General features: G+C 33.7%; 1 long non-coding RNA gene across 1 annotated transcript; it reads left to right on the forward strand.

Moving 5' to 3' along the window:
• Window positions 1-1,265: 1,265 nt before the first annotated feature.
• Window positions 1,266-3,500, forward strand: LOC147008643 (uncharacterized). Its single transcript, XR_015053306.1, has 3 exons — window positions 1,266-2,331; window positions 2,488-2,646; window positions 2,937-3,500. It is a non-coding gene; the product is annotated as an uncharacterized LOC147008643 (long non-coding RNA).
• The last annotated feature ends 11,427 nt before the right edge of the window (window positions 3,501-14,927 follow it).

The following is a 14,927-nucleotide window of genomic DNA, read 5'->3' on the forward strand; positions in this document are numbered from 1 at the left end:
TTTTGGGACATCTGTATGTTGAAGGCAAATGGTTTCCAGATCCGTAACAATATATATATATATATATATATATATATATATATATATATATATATATATATATATATATATATATATATATATATATATATATATATATATATATATATTGGGTGGGTAGTCGATCTCGTCAAAAAAAGAAAATTAAATTTTTTTTTTGAGATTTGTTCTACCCTTATTATCAGCATTTAAAATGGTGATTATAGTTAATACAATGGCAATTTCGATGAAACTTGGTTGGTGGGTTAATACCATGACCTAGTTGTGTGCAAATAAGAACCGTTGCTATGGGCACCACCGTTGCCTAGCAACGGGAGTTTGAAAGTTTTGAAAAATCATAAAAAAAATTATTTTTTCGAAAATCAAAAATCGGGCCACGAGCGAATGTGGGCAATACATTCAGCCATATTGTCAAAAAATTCCAGCCGGATCCTATGAAAACTGTCGGAGAAGATATACTTTGAATGAACCCTGGTCAAAAACAATTAAAAAAACGAAGTTCGTTATATCTCAGAGACAATGAGTCAGATATACATGAAACTGGTATGGTAGGTTCATGGTATGTCCTAGTTATGTGTGAGAAAGAACCGTCGCTATGGACCCCTCCGTTGCCTAGCAACGGCCGACTACCCATGTCCACCTACTGGCTTGTATATCTATATATGTATCTATATATGTATGTATATATATATGTATATATATATATATATATATATATATATATATATATATATATATATATATATATATATATATATATATATATATATATATATATATATATATATATATACACGAATAAAAGGCAATGTGAGGGTCTCTCCTCCATAACTTCAAAACTATAAAACCTCACAGCCCGAAACTTTGCATGCATTCTAAGAAAACTCCAAGGAAGTGCAAGAGTGAAAATTGGGTGTTTGGGTTAATTAAAACACCCCTTTTGAAGATAATTAACGGCCTTATTTAATTATATCCTTCATCAGGCAATCCTCAGCTCCATCACTCTCTGGGTTTTAAGGCGATTCCTGCTCAACCATTCCTTGACTTGGAACAGACTTGGAATAAAGCATAGATCGCCATTTTGTGTTCTGTGCCTTGATACATTTTTCAATTGAATTTTGCTAATTTCCCACTTGAATTCCTCTTTCAAAGAACTCTGTTTAAAGGTAAATCTTTGTGTTTTCGTTTTTATATATTTTATGCGTGTGTACGTAAGTAGGGTGAATATACTGGTTCTAGCTCACTTTTCCCCATGTAAATGAATGGGGGATTTTCAGCGATTCCCTTTTTTTTTCCCTAAAAATAAACCCCCTTTTTATCCGTTTTTCCCTGCTGTGCAGGGGTTTGGATTTTTGTGAGGCAATGTTTTATGGTCGGATGCCCTTCCTGGACGCCTCTTACAACACAGGGATATGGTACACCTATTCTAACCGGGGCATACACCGGGACCAGTATACTGGTACTCATTTCGCCGACCTCGGAAGGATGACAGGCTGAGTCAACCCCCTGGTGTTAATTCAGCAGCTGAGCGGGATTCGAACTCGGGACACTGGGATCCCAAGCCGCCACCCTAACCACTAAGCCAACACCAGGCTTTGTATATATATATAACCAGGCTATCCCAAGGTATATTTATTTGTCTCCCCTTTAACCTGGAGGTTGATCAGCTCACTCATTGAACCTATAAAGATTTGTTCATTCTCAAATTCCTTCAATAGTTTAATTTTCTTTGCACAATAATCCCCATCTAAAATATTGACAAACAAAACATTTGAATCTTTATATTTTTTAAGATACCCCTTTTGTGCCATTACGAAATGATAAACTTCTCTTAATGATCTCATCTGACCACCGCCCGAGTTGCAAATCATTTTTGTGTATAAACCACGCCATAAAAAAGTTTTGTTTCAAATGTTTTCAGTTCATGCCGTGAAAATGAGGAAGTGTTTTTTGACACGGTCGTGCTGTGTGGTTTTAGACAGTCATGCTGTGAAAAAATAGGAACTATTCTGTGAGACAAGGTCTCGTGTTTATATTTTATCTCAGAACACGAACTGAAAACATTTGAATCAAAACCATTTTAAGTATGTTTTGTAAATGATTCATACAATCGCCCAGTTATTTTCCAAGCTGTCATTTCCTGTGGCCGCACCCAATGCTTAGGGAATTTCCTCATTGTTGCCTTATAAGTGATTCACCAGACAAAGTTTCTGCCAGACGGGATTTTCATTTTTACAACTGAGACATGGATGATCTCTCTTCCGATGAAGGCAAAAGCTTACTACAGAGTTGGTAAGTTTGTTTGGTTTTCTCTTTGAACGATGAAGCAAATGATTATTAATTAAATCATGATAATTCTGATATATATATATATATATATATATATATATATATATATATATATATATATATATATATATATATATATATTTTTTTTTTCCCTGACAGGGCATTGGAAGAAATTGAGTTTACGTATCACGACGAGGTTCATGAAATTAATACTCTTATTGAAGAGATCAATGATTTTAGAAGAGAATTGAAAGACATTTTCATTGAGTGGCACGAAGTCTTATCACGTCCTATCATCTCGAAGGAATTAAACCAATGGTGAGACACGTGTGTGTGTGTCTGTCTTCCTACCTACCTCTCTCTGCTCTTATTGAAGAGATCAATGATTTATAATGACTGGTCTCTGATCTCGAATGAATTAAACCAATGGTGAGACACGTGTGTCTATGTGTGTGTGTGTGTGTGTGTGTGTGTGTGTGTGTGTGTGTGTGTGTGTGTGTGTGTGTGTGTGTGTGTGTGTGTGTGTGTGTGTGTGTGTGTGTGTGTGTGTTGCTTTCCCTGTCTGTCTGTCTCTTCATCTATACCCTTGACTTTTTTTTTTTTTTCAGCACTATCGCACAACATCAGCTGTTGAAGCAATCTTGTACAACACATGATTTTCTGGAGGTAAATATTTCTGAATTATTATTAATATCACTCTCTCTTTAGAATGTCGTCTAATGTTGGTTGCATCATTAGTTTGAACGCGGTTTTGTCAGTACACTGGAATTAATTTTATTGACCTTGAAAGGATGACAGGCTGAGTCGGCCTCCTGGTGTGTTAATTCAGTGGTCAACGAGGCTTACTCATATTACCATGTAATTATTATCCACTTTTTGTTTCAAAACAGAATATGGTGTCTGAGTTTCGAAATCACAAGACATCTGGAGAAGATTGCTGGGAAAGATTATACATTCTCGCAAATGAATATTTAATATTTTCAATATTAATAAATTATATTTGTTTTGTATGCAATTACTTGATTCTGAATTACAAGAAGAGGATCAAAACATGAAGGGAGGGTAGGTGCGCCCCCCCCAATGACCCATCACCCCCTCATCCCATCCCTCCCCTCCCCATGTGTGTGTGTGGGGAAGGGTGGGGGGTGGGATGAGGGAGGTGGTGGGTCAAAGGTGGGGGCGCACAGGGGGATGAGGGGGTGGGGCTTGTGTGGGAGGGGCTTGTGTGGGCGGGGCTTCGGTGGGGCTTGTGTGGGCGGGGTGTGGGTGGGGCTTGTGTGGGTGGGGCTTGTGTGGGAGGGGTTTATGTGGGTGGAGCTTGTGTGGGCGGGGCTTCGGTGGGGCTTGTGTGGGCGGGGTGTGTGTGGGCGGGGTGTGTGTGGGCGGGGTTTATGTGGGTGGGGCTTGTGTGGGAGGGGTTTATGTGGGTGGGGCTTATGTGGGCGGGGCTTCGGTGGGTCTTGTGTGGTCGGGATGTGTGTGGGCGGGGTTTATGTGGGTGGAGCTTGTGTGGGAGGGGTTTATGTGGACAGGGTTTATGTGTGTGGAGTTTTTGTGTGGAGCTTGTGTAGACAGGACTTATGTGGGAGGGGTTGATGTGGGCAGGGTTTATGTGGGCAGGGGTTTATGTGGGTGGAGCTTATGTGGGAGGGGCAAATGTGGATGAGGTTTGTGTGGATCAATGGATGGGTGGAGAGATGGGTGGATGGGTGGATGAGTGGAGCTTGTGTGGATGGGTGGATAATTTTTTAATTAAATAAACATGTTGTGTGTGGGGGAACTAATTAACTAATCACTAATTATGTGAATATGGGTGGAGCTTGTGTGTGTGTGGAGCTTGTGTGGAGCTTGTGTGGAGCTTGTGTGGAGCTTGTGTGGAGCTTGTGTGGGGTTTGTGTGTGGTGGGGTTTGTGTGGGGTTTGTGTGGGTGGGGCTTGTGTGGGTGGAGTCAAAAAGGGGCGGAGTCAAAAAATTTCAATTTATTGGAGCTTGTGTGGGGTTTGTGTGTGGTGGGGTTTGTGTGGGGCTTGTGTGGGCGGGGTTTGTGTGGGTGGGGCTTGTGTGGGTGGAGTCAAAAAGGGGCGGAGTCAAAAAATTTCAATTTATCTTTGTCTTTTGTAATTCCTGTGAATAAAATGAACCTAAAATCTCTTCCCCTTCCAAATCATATATCTTATAAGTCCGAGGAACCGTATCTATTACATCAACAATTTTAAAAAGTTCTTTCGTCCATCGTTCAGTAAAACCCTTTTCAAAATGAGATTTCCACCTATATATTCTTACGATATCACCAACTTTGAACTTAGGTTTTCTGACATTCATCTCTTTTTCATATTTTAATTTTGTAAATGTTTCTGATGGTTTCATATTTGTTGCCGTGTGAATCGTGTCATTATACTTATCCACAATATCCTGAATAAAAGATGACCATTGTTGTGAACCGAGTTGTGTGAATTTTTTATATAGTCTCTCTTTTAAGGTACGATTAAAACGTTCAACAACAACTGCCTTCCCTTCATTAAAGGTACTGTATAATGTAATACTGTTATTTTTTAGAAAATTCATAAATGTCTTGTTATAAAACTCTCTACCCTCATCAGTCCACAATTTTTTAGGTTTTCTCTTACTTTTATTAAATATCTGTTGAAAAGCTAACATAAGAGTATTACCTGTTTTGTTTTTTAAAGGGACAACCCACACATATCTACTCCTCAAATCAATAACGGTTAAAGCATACTTGTACCCCTTATCATTATTGAGTTCAATCAAATCAGCAGACCAGATATAATCTACTTCCTTGGAATAAACTTTCCTTCTCTGAAACTTTGTGAATATTGGTTTATGTAATTCATCAGCTAATTGCTCTTCAGTCTTAATGACATCATTAGAGCTTACAAGTTTTTTGAATTTCCAAGTCCAAGTTTCAATTTAGCACTGATCATCTTCTTCACAATGAACCGATCAACTTTTTCTCTCAAGGTTGGATTTTGTATCAGAGACAAATTATACAACATTTCTCTATCGGCTTCATGCTTTTCTTCCAACGTTGTGGTATTCCCATAATCAATATCGTGTCTCATGCACACTTCATCAACTCTATTGATAGGCTGACTCCAGGATTTAGGATTGTCTGCCTCATCTAATCTTTTATCCAAGTTTGTGCCTGGACCACAGAAAGAATACCCTGGAAGATGTAATTCCCCTGGTATTCCAGTAGTTGTAAATTTACTTCCTGATAAAAACTTTTGTATATCTCCTCCGAGTTTGTGTTTGGAGATAAATTGATTTTTTTTTTGAACCACACACCGAACATATACCTTTTTGTATAACCCTGTTATTTTTACTTTTAATATATGAAATATTTTTAGTATTAGTTTTCTTTTTACATTTGAGACAATAACTCATTTATTTATGTGAAAAAGTCCTGCAGAGTGCAAAAACCTTTTTAGTTTCCAACATGCACATTTGAATCTTAATTTTTAAAACATAAAGAATCCTAAGAAATGCCTTCACTCTCTCCTCCATTTATTTAAGAAAAAACTTGAATTAAAATAAATAGCTTGACGATGTCAATAGTCTTGAAGAAAATATTGCAAATAGACTTGTCAATTCTTTGTTTTGCTCCTCGGTGGGTTGAGTTATTTTCTGTAATACCACCAATCTTTTTTGAATCTCACTGGTTTCCATATTTTGATATTTATTTTGTCTCGCTCTTTCCTCCCTCTCCTCCCTCTCTCTCTTCTCTCTTTCCTCCTTCTCTTTCTTCTCCCTCTCCTCCTTCTCTCTCTTCTCTCTTTCCTCCTTCTCTTTCTTCTCCCTCTCCTCCTTCTCTCTTCTCATTTTCCTCCTCTTCCCTCTCTTCTTCAACTCCTTCCTCATCCCTTACTATCCTTGAATCGTTTACACCCCATAGAATATTATACATATATTCATCAGGATTTCTTGTTATTCCTGCATCGAAAATAATTTTTTTTACAACAGGAAACCAATAAAATTTCTTTTGAATTTCTAAAAGAGCCTTACCTTTTCTTAACTTTATAATTTTTTCATTATTTAACATTCTAATTAAATCTAAAGTTGTCGGTTTATCAACATCAGCATAATGCCAATCTTTTATTGAAAATACCTCATTCTTATGTTGTAGAACATATTTATTAAAATACCGAATACCCTTTTCTTGAAGGTATGCTTGGACACAGAAATGATAATTTTCTTGAAGCCTTCTTGCTGTCATTTATGTATTAGAAATATATGTTAGAATAATATTATGGCACGAAACACCTCCCCATCTTCCCATAGTTAAATCATTTTGTATTTCCTTACTTATTATATATAATCCTGTTTTTTCTGTTTTCATGAGATAAACAAGGGCAAAACCATTATTATATTTACCCTTATTAAATTCTTTTATTTGTTGTTTACTAATCGTGGACCCACAAAACTCATTCTCGATACCAAGTGGATAATATTCTTCCTTACGAGACTGATTTAATTGTTCCAGGTCTTCGAGGTTAATTTTAAATGACCAATTATACCCTAAATCATTCATATCATACCCCCATTGTTCTATTCTCATACAAACGATACGCCCTTCTTTATAAAAATTTATTTTAATTCGAACTGTGAATTCTGTATGACCTGGAGATAATATCAACACTTCTGTATCTTTGGAATACACAGCCGTTTTATTTAAGGATATATATTGTGATAAATCGCTTAATCTCACCAAGTCATTCGCGTCAGTCGGGCTTGGATAATTTTTTAATTTAAAAGCATTTTTCATGTTAATATTTTTGGTTATATTATATTTATGTCGTTCAGCCTGTGCCTTTGTGTAATAATTTGATAAATCAATATCCAGTTCTTGAGATACACCAAAGATAGAACCATCTTTACCAATATAAGTCATTTATATTAGATTAAAAATAATATCATAAAATTTTTTATTTTTGTTGAGTTGAAATAACACATATAGACATAATTGACCACAACACTTGGAATTTAATTCTTGGACTTGAAATGTTTGATAAACACCATTCTGTAAGAATTTTATAACTTCAACAGGTGGTGGAAGGCCAAAACTATCAAAATAATATTTGTCTTGACTATTAAAAATACAAACCCAATGAGAACCGTTCCCATTATTATCTTCTAAGTTCATAATAATATTCTTTGTATGTTTCGGCACATTTGTTAATTCATCTCTCATACAAATAACCACATTATGAATTTTTAATTTCTTACAATATTTGACAAGTTGTAAATTTGATGTTGTATTCTTTCCAAATTTTTCCAACCACTCATCAATGCTCATTTATTTATTAGAAAGATATAATCCATTACCTCTTTTCGTTAATTTTACACCTGCTTGTGCAATAGAAGAAAGCATATCTCCAACTAACAATCTCGCTTTATCAGGCAGACCTTCAAGTTTTTCAGCAAAATCTACAATTACGCCACTTCCACTAATTTGTTTCTCCAACTCTTTGTTATGTCTTTCCAATTCTTTTTGAGCCTGGAGTTGAGCCTTCCTTTCGTTGGCAGTTTTCACCGCTGTTGAAATACCACCCGTCAATGCTCCAACCGCACTTAAACCAGCAAATAAAGGAATTAGAAATGGGAGAAATCCTCCACTCGTCTCTCTTATTGAATATTTTTTCAACATTGGTTTTGTCATTTTAATTTTAAGTGAGCCAGTGTCATTCAAGATTTTAACCTGTTCTCTTGTGAGCAAAACATCAATTCTTACTGCTCCTTTTCTCTGAATTGTATTAACGTTAATCGTACAAGGCTTTTGATTTTGAACACAAGATGATAGTTTATGAAGATTGATTTGATTAACATATACCCCAGTTGGTACTTTGCCACTCATTTATTTAACAAAAAATTATGTGAGACTAATCATCACACCATTATCTGTATTAATCTGCAATTCTGTTTCTTCCAAAAGCAAACAATATGTATCAACTTCTTCACTCTCTCCTCTTTCAATGTATAGGGAAGTATCCACTCGATTAGACTTTATAGTTTCCTTTTGCGCGCTCAGGTCAAACGCATAGATTGTATACAAACTTTTAAATGCTGTCATATCCAAAATAGGTTCTTTATTTCCATTACTTTCACACACCTTTTGGTAAGACTTGTATGCTTCAGCAAAATCATTTTTTCCCAATTAATTTCCAATCTATCTCGTGGATAAAATGTTCCATCTAGAGAAACGCGAAGTTGTTTCACCTTAGCATTATCACTCAATGCATTATTCTTATCAGTCGCAGTATCACCATCTGGCTTTTTAAAAATGATCCACAGATATCGTGGCTTTCCTTCCAGAACACCCAAATTCCACGTGTAAGTAGTTTGATTGAGTTTAACGTGTTGACATCTTCTTTTGAGGTATGATACACTGAGTGGTTTCTTTGAGTTAAGTCTTCGATTCAACATCTCTTCTGTTTTAAGATTAGGAGTATATTCACTGATATACCAACTCATCTCCTCAATTACAAATTTATTCTGTTCACCAAAAGCACTAGCAACACCAAAAAGCAATCGATTTTCATTATCATTCCTTTGTAGTTGAAATCTAATTTTAAGACCATACAGAACTTTATCATGATCACAAAATCCAAATATACCTTTAAGAGGAACCGCCACAGTAAAACTATTTTCTGCTTTTGTATCATCATTATACGCTCCTTTCCTTTGAATATATCCAGGGTCTGTGTTTGTTCCCGTTGACATATCAGGAATAAAACCTTCGACAGACCCCTTTCCCATTCTATCACTGAATGTATAGAGTGTAAATTTTATCATTTCAGATACAGCAGAGACATAATCAACCGCTTCAACTTCTTGTGTTCCAATATACAAACGCACACTATCAAACATTTTCCAGAAGAAATCATTTACAAGTGTAGCGTTTGTGTTATTCCCAGCTTTAGTGAATTTAAATTTACACAACAAGAAACTTTCGGAGAGATTCAAATAGGTTTGTTGATTATTTATTTCAAAACTTTTTGTACCATTCGTATTCCAGTCTGTTCCAGTTATTGCATTTACCTTGAAGTAATGTTCTTTTTTAGTGGAGTTTGAGATAATAATAGTATCATCCAAATCATAGATACTATCAATTGCTTCCATACTTGTATTTATTTAGGAAAAAAGATGTTAAAACTTTTGAAACCCTGATCCAAGTATTTGAATTATTTTCTGTCGTTCTTGGGGGGACAACTGAGTTTTGCCTTTCTTAATTTCTTTTATTGCTTGTAATTTATGAGATTCCTTCTGAGCATCTTTTATACTCTTTACAGCACCTGCTACATTTCCCACAGCAGAAGCAGTTGAACCAATTAGATCTTTATGTTTAAGAATAGTTGAACCAATACCCATGAGAGTATCAATTATCCCATCTCCTCTAAATTGATGTCCAACACCCCTTTGTCTCTTAGGTTTATAGTATCCTCTACCAAGATACATACCTTCACCCTTGTAGTATGGGGAAAGGAACATCCCATCCCCTGTAATTATTTTATATTTTCCCAACTCGTGTTTCCTCACAATAACCATCGTATTTATTTATTGGAAAACTTCACGTAGGTGAATTCTGATGGATATAACTTCTCCATTAAAAGAAATCACACGATTATCTTGGTCGGTTATCCTAAAATTTACTCTGTGTATGGTTTTTCCTGACACAGGTCGATAAACCAAATTTTTGGGTTCCATATTGAATTTATAACCAATTGGGGTTGAGTATGCACTGAATGAAAATATTGTATTTGTTTTTTTTCCATCATTATAAGCACCATCAATCAAATCACAGTGAATTAACACCGAATTTATTCCTGAGGATATTTGAATGACATTATCACTGTAAAACGTCCCATTAGTTTCAATCTTTTTTGAGGAGAAACCCAATAACTCTCTAAATGAATAATCAATTGTGAAATCAACCTTGTAGTTATTTTTAACTTTAATCGTTGATTTTGAAGTATGTTTTTGAATGTTTATAACAATATTTTTTGGTTCATCACCCTGTTCTTTCATAAGACGAGCAATTTCGGAAGATATTTGAGAAATCTCATATGCTCCGGGTGAGACTGTTATCGTTTTGTATCCACTTCCGGGATTATAACTAAACTTGTCATTTTTATCAGTTATATTAAATAAGGTATTATAAGTTTCCATGGACAATAAAGATGCCTCATATTCTTTTGTTGTGTCAAGTTGTAGTGGGTATGGGAATGAAGATGTGTGGTTGCTTGTTGTGAAATTGAAACTAAGGATTGTGCTTCTCATCTTATTTAATATGAGATAAAATGTCTTTATATTGATATTTATTAATTATTTTCATGTTCATCAACTGGTCTAAAATGGCTGATGCTTCATTAAAACAATTGTTATTTCCAGCCTTCTGACTGCCTAACAACAATAACAGTCTATTAACTAATTGCGATGGGTCATTTGGAAGAAAACTAACACCTGAACCAAGGATACTTAAAGCCTGAATAATGTGTTTCTCCTTCTCATTCTTCCTACTTTTACCAGAAAGAATAACCTTATAATTTAGAGTGTTCAGCAAATCAATATATACTCTATCATCATTATTTTCCATATCCAATGGTTTATCAATATACTTTGATTCATCCTTCACAGTTGAACCTTGTCTTCCATCTTTTGTGAGAAGAAACATTAATCTCGGAGTTAGTTTAACAGGGGGTTGAGCAGAACTTAAGAACCTTAATTCATCATTAAATATCAATACCTTTTCTTGAACAAGATGAAATATTGCTGGTTGTTCTGTTGGAATGAGTCCTGCTTTGGTTTTTGAATCCGCTGAATATTCATTGTTTTGAACAGCATTCACAATATAATCAGGGGTGGATTAATCTCTTCCAGTTGTTGAAATAAACCTTCATCATGTTCTAATTCTCCAATATGCTCTAATTCTTCCTCCGTCATTTGACTGAAATCTTTTAACATTTGGAGCTTTCTGGGAGTATATTCTACTGTGGGAACTGTGGAAACATCTTTCATTTTTTCTTGGGAAGTTTTTAAAAGTGGTTTAAAAAATTTCTCTTGTTTTCTTTCAAATGCTTCTTCGCCCGTTAGTTTCTGTCTGCGTTTCTTCTTTATGTCTTCCTGTTGTTTTACAACTTTTGAAACCAACTCTTGATGTTCCTTAAATCTTCTTGCTCTTTCTTTTACATCCATTTATTTATTGTAAAATATCATTTAATGTATTGTAAAGATCAACAGGGAAATTTTCCTTTTCTTCATCATTCAAGTAGATGTGTTCAAATAAATCCTTTTCTTTAAATATTTCATCAAATTCTTTATTAACATTAATGCGAGTTGTAATTTCTTCTTCACTAATACTTGCATCTCTGCTTTTCATACGTTTGCGTTGAGTTTCTTCATCAACATCAAAACCGAATGATAAAATCTTCACTCCACTCAGATGTTTAATAATTTGTCTCGTTCCTTCTGGATTAGTTTCTAATATCCCAACACCACCAGATTTTAGTTTCCTTAACTCACTCTTACAATGTGAATATTTTGTTGTACCAAGAGAAACCTCCTCAAACATTTGACCTTCATTCCTCAATCGCATATGTTCCTCCACTGAAATATAGTGATAATCTTCACCTTTTACTTCTCCAGGTCTTATTGCTCTAGTTGTTGTTGATACAATGCGTATCACGGGGTGTTTTTAAGTAAATTTACAATATTCTCATTTGTACTACACAAGAACCTTGATTTATGAAAGTTTTTTCCAGAAGCAGATTTACCCACAAGATTTATAATAATAGTTGTCATTTATATATGTAATTGTTTATAAAACAAAAAATATATCCCTTAATATCTCATCTTGTTTCACAACAATATATTTATATTTTTCAGTCGTGTGCTTCATGTAATCCTCAAATTTATTTTTACTACATAATGTAGAACAATTATCTCTCCAAAAATTATTGATATCTATTGAATTTAACTTGAATAAAATAAAAGTATTAGCATTGTTTCTGATGGAACGACGAGGAAGTTGAAAGTACGATTGACTAAGATAAATACAATTACAAGAAGAATGTCTCCCTCTTGTATAGTAGCTGTCCATTACCGTTTGGTTTCTCTCATTAACACAATCATCAAAGATAACGAGGTTCTTTTTTGATTTATCCAAATCTTGGGGAGACGGTATATCATCCGTATTATCACTAAGAATACAAGTTATAGGATTTGATTTCTTTTTACATCTCTGTGTATCACAAAATAGTTGAATTATATCTTCAATGTTATAATCATTTAGGTTTTTTTGGCGTTTAAATAAACCGATTATATCTTCTTTTTGAAGACCAGCATTAAAACCTTATGAGAGTAGTTGATACTCTGGTTGAAAACTCGACTTTGTGAAAATTATTAAATTATCATAATCTAAAAAGTTGGGAGTGAGGAGCATTTTTAAAAGTAAGCAGGTTTTTCCACATCCACTTGAACCAACTATGAGACATCTTAATGAATTTGGGAGATTTTTATGGTTGTTAAATTTTATCTTATTTTCCCAAATAGGTAAAAAATCATTCATTTATATATTTGAAAAACAGGTTATTTAATTTATTATTGGCTTTTTTAGAAACTCTATATTTTATCCTAAGTTCAGGTTTAATTTCAAGATAATCCATTATTTTATTTATACAATATCTTGTGTTGATATTTCCCTGAAAATTACATCCATGAATAATATACAACAACAATCCTTTGAACATTTCTCTTATACGTTCAGTTTCTTCCCTTGTAAGGAAAGGTGTGTTATCACTCTCATACTTTACATTCATTTCTCTAATCAATCTTGTAAAGTAATTCATTTTTGGTGTAAATCTAAAAGAATTATTTTCCTTTTTATATTTTTTATTATCATTAATTAGAAGATAATCACAGAATATACATTGTTTATAGGCTTTTGACTCTGTGTTTAATCCCCGTCTTTCACACGCAGGACAATTCTCAAATTTGTCATATGGAGAATCAGGAAAGTCTAGCATATTTATAAAGTAAAACTTTACTTAAACTGAAATTCATCTATACTTTCAGTTGTATATTACCATCGATATCGATATACTTTTTTTCATTATCAGATTCAACGACAACATTTTTTATATTAAAGGTAATTTTAAAATGATCGTTAATTACTATTGAACGAAATGTCAATTCACCTGATATATTAACATCCTTTATTTCATCAGGATTTACATCTTTAGGGTTGTTGAAAAAAATACAAATTTCTCCTTGCATATTACAGATGGTCTTATCTTTTCTTTCTAAAGCTTCATCCATAAGGTTTTTGTTTTTTGATACTTTTTCTTGTTTCATTGCTTTTTCTAGTTTTGAATATATTACTAGAAGGAGAGGAGAAACTTTTGTTAGAGATACTTTAATTGATGTTCTACCAGGTATACTAAAAGCCCTTCCACTGAAGGAAATTGAAGAACTCATATTATTTACCATAATAGTTTTTATCCAATAGTTGTTATATTTATCTTTGTTCAATTTTACATCCTTGACATATTTCTCAGTATCTTTAACAAATGAAGAGATTGATTGAAACTTGTCTTTTGTGTCTTGAAACATTGTATTTATTAAGTGAAAAAGTTGGAGGATAAAATGGTTTTAAGCACAGATTCACCTGTAAAACAAACGAAATTTTCATCAAGAAAATTTTAGTTTAAGCAAAGATTTATTATATAAATATGGTGAATACAACATACTGCGATGTTTGTAATCACGAATATAAACATTATAGAAAACACCTCCGAACCAACAAACACACATTTAATCTGTTTCATAAAATATCTCCTCTTGAGTTGGAAAGAAAACATTGTGATATCTGTTCAAAGGATGTTTTGAAGAGTAGTTATAATAAACATCTTCAATCACAAAAACACAAGAAAAATGAGTTTAAAGTAAAGGGAGACTATTATATTGAAAACACTGATGGGGCATTTAAAGGGCATATAAAAATAAGGATTTTTCAATTTGGAGAACCCGGTCCATCATCAATAGCTGAATCAATTGAAATAGTGAAACCCGATGTTGAAAAATTTATTAAAAAGACATTAAAAGAAATGAAAACTTTAAAGTTTTATATGGGAGTGAAAATGAATATGAAAAGACAAGATGAAGAACAAACTCCTTATATGAGAACAGATCTTCATTTTATAACATCATTTCAAGATTTTTTGAATAGTGGGGTTTATGAAGAACTATCAAGACAAGAGGAGGATGTTGATAATACAGTGGTAGGAAGTGGATTCAATATTAAAAAAATCATCTTTTTAGATATACACATTCTAAAATCAAACCCTCTTAAAGCTTCTTCTTATATTGAATTACCAAAAGAAATAAAACTAAAGAAGGCAGTTGTTAATATTAAGAACAATGATAATAAATGTTTTCTCTGGTCTGTTCTTGCTCACTTACATCCACCAAAATGTAATTCAGAAAGAGTAAAACAATATATGAAATATGAGAATACCTTGGACATTAAAGATTTTAAATTCCCAATGCCACTAACAGATATTCCTAAATTTGAGAAAAAGAATAAT

The sequence above is a fragment of the Eptatretus burgeri genome, chromosome 18 (genome assembly GCF_056783735.1).
Source record: "Eptatretus burgeri isolate ZD-2024b chromosome 18, Ebu_testis_v1, whole genome shotgun sequence".
Lineage (NCBI taxonomy): Eukaryota > Metazoa > Chordata > Myxini > Myxiniformes > Myxinidae > Eptatretus > Eptatretus burgeri.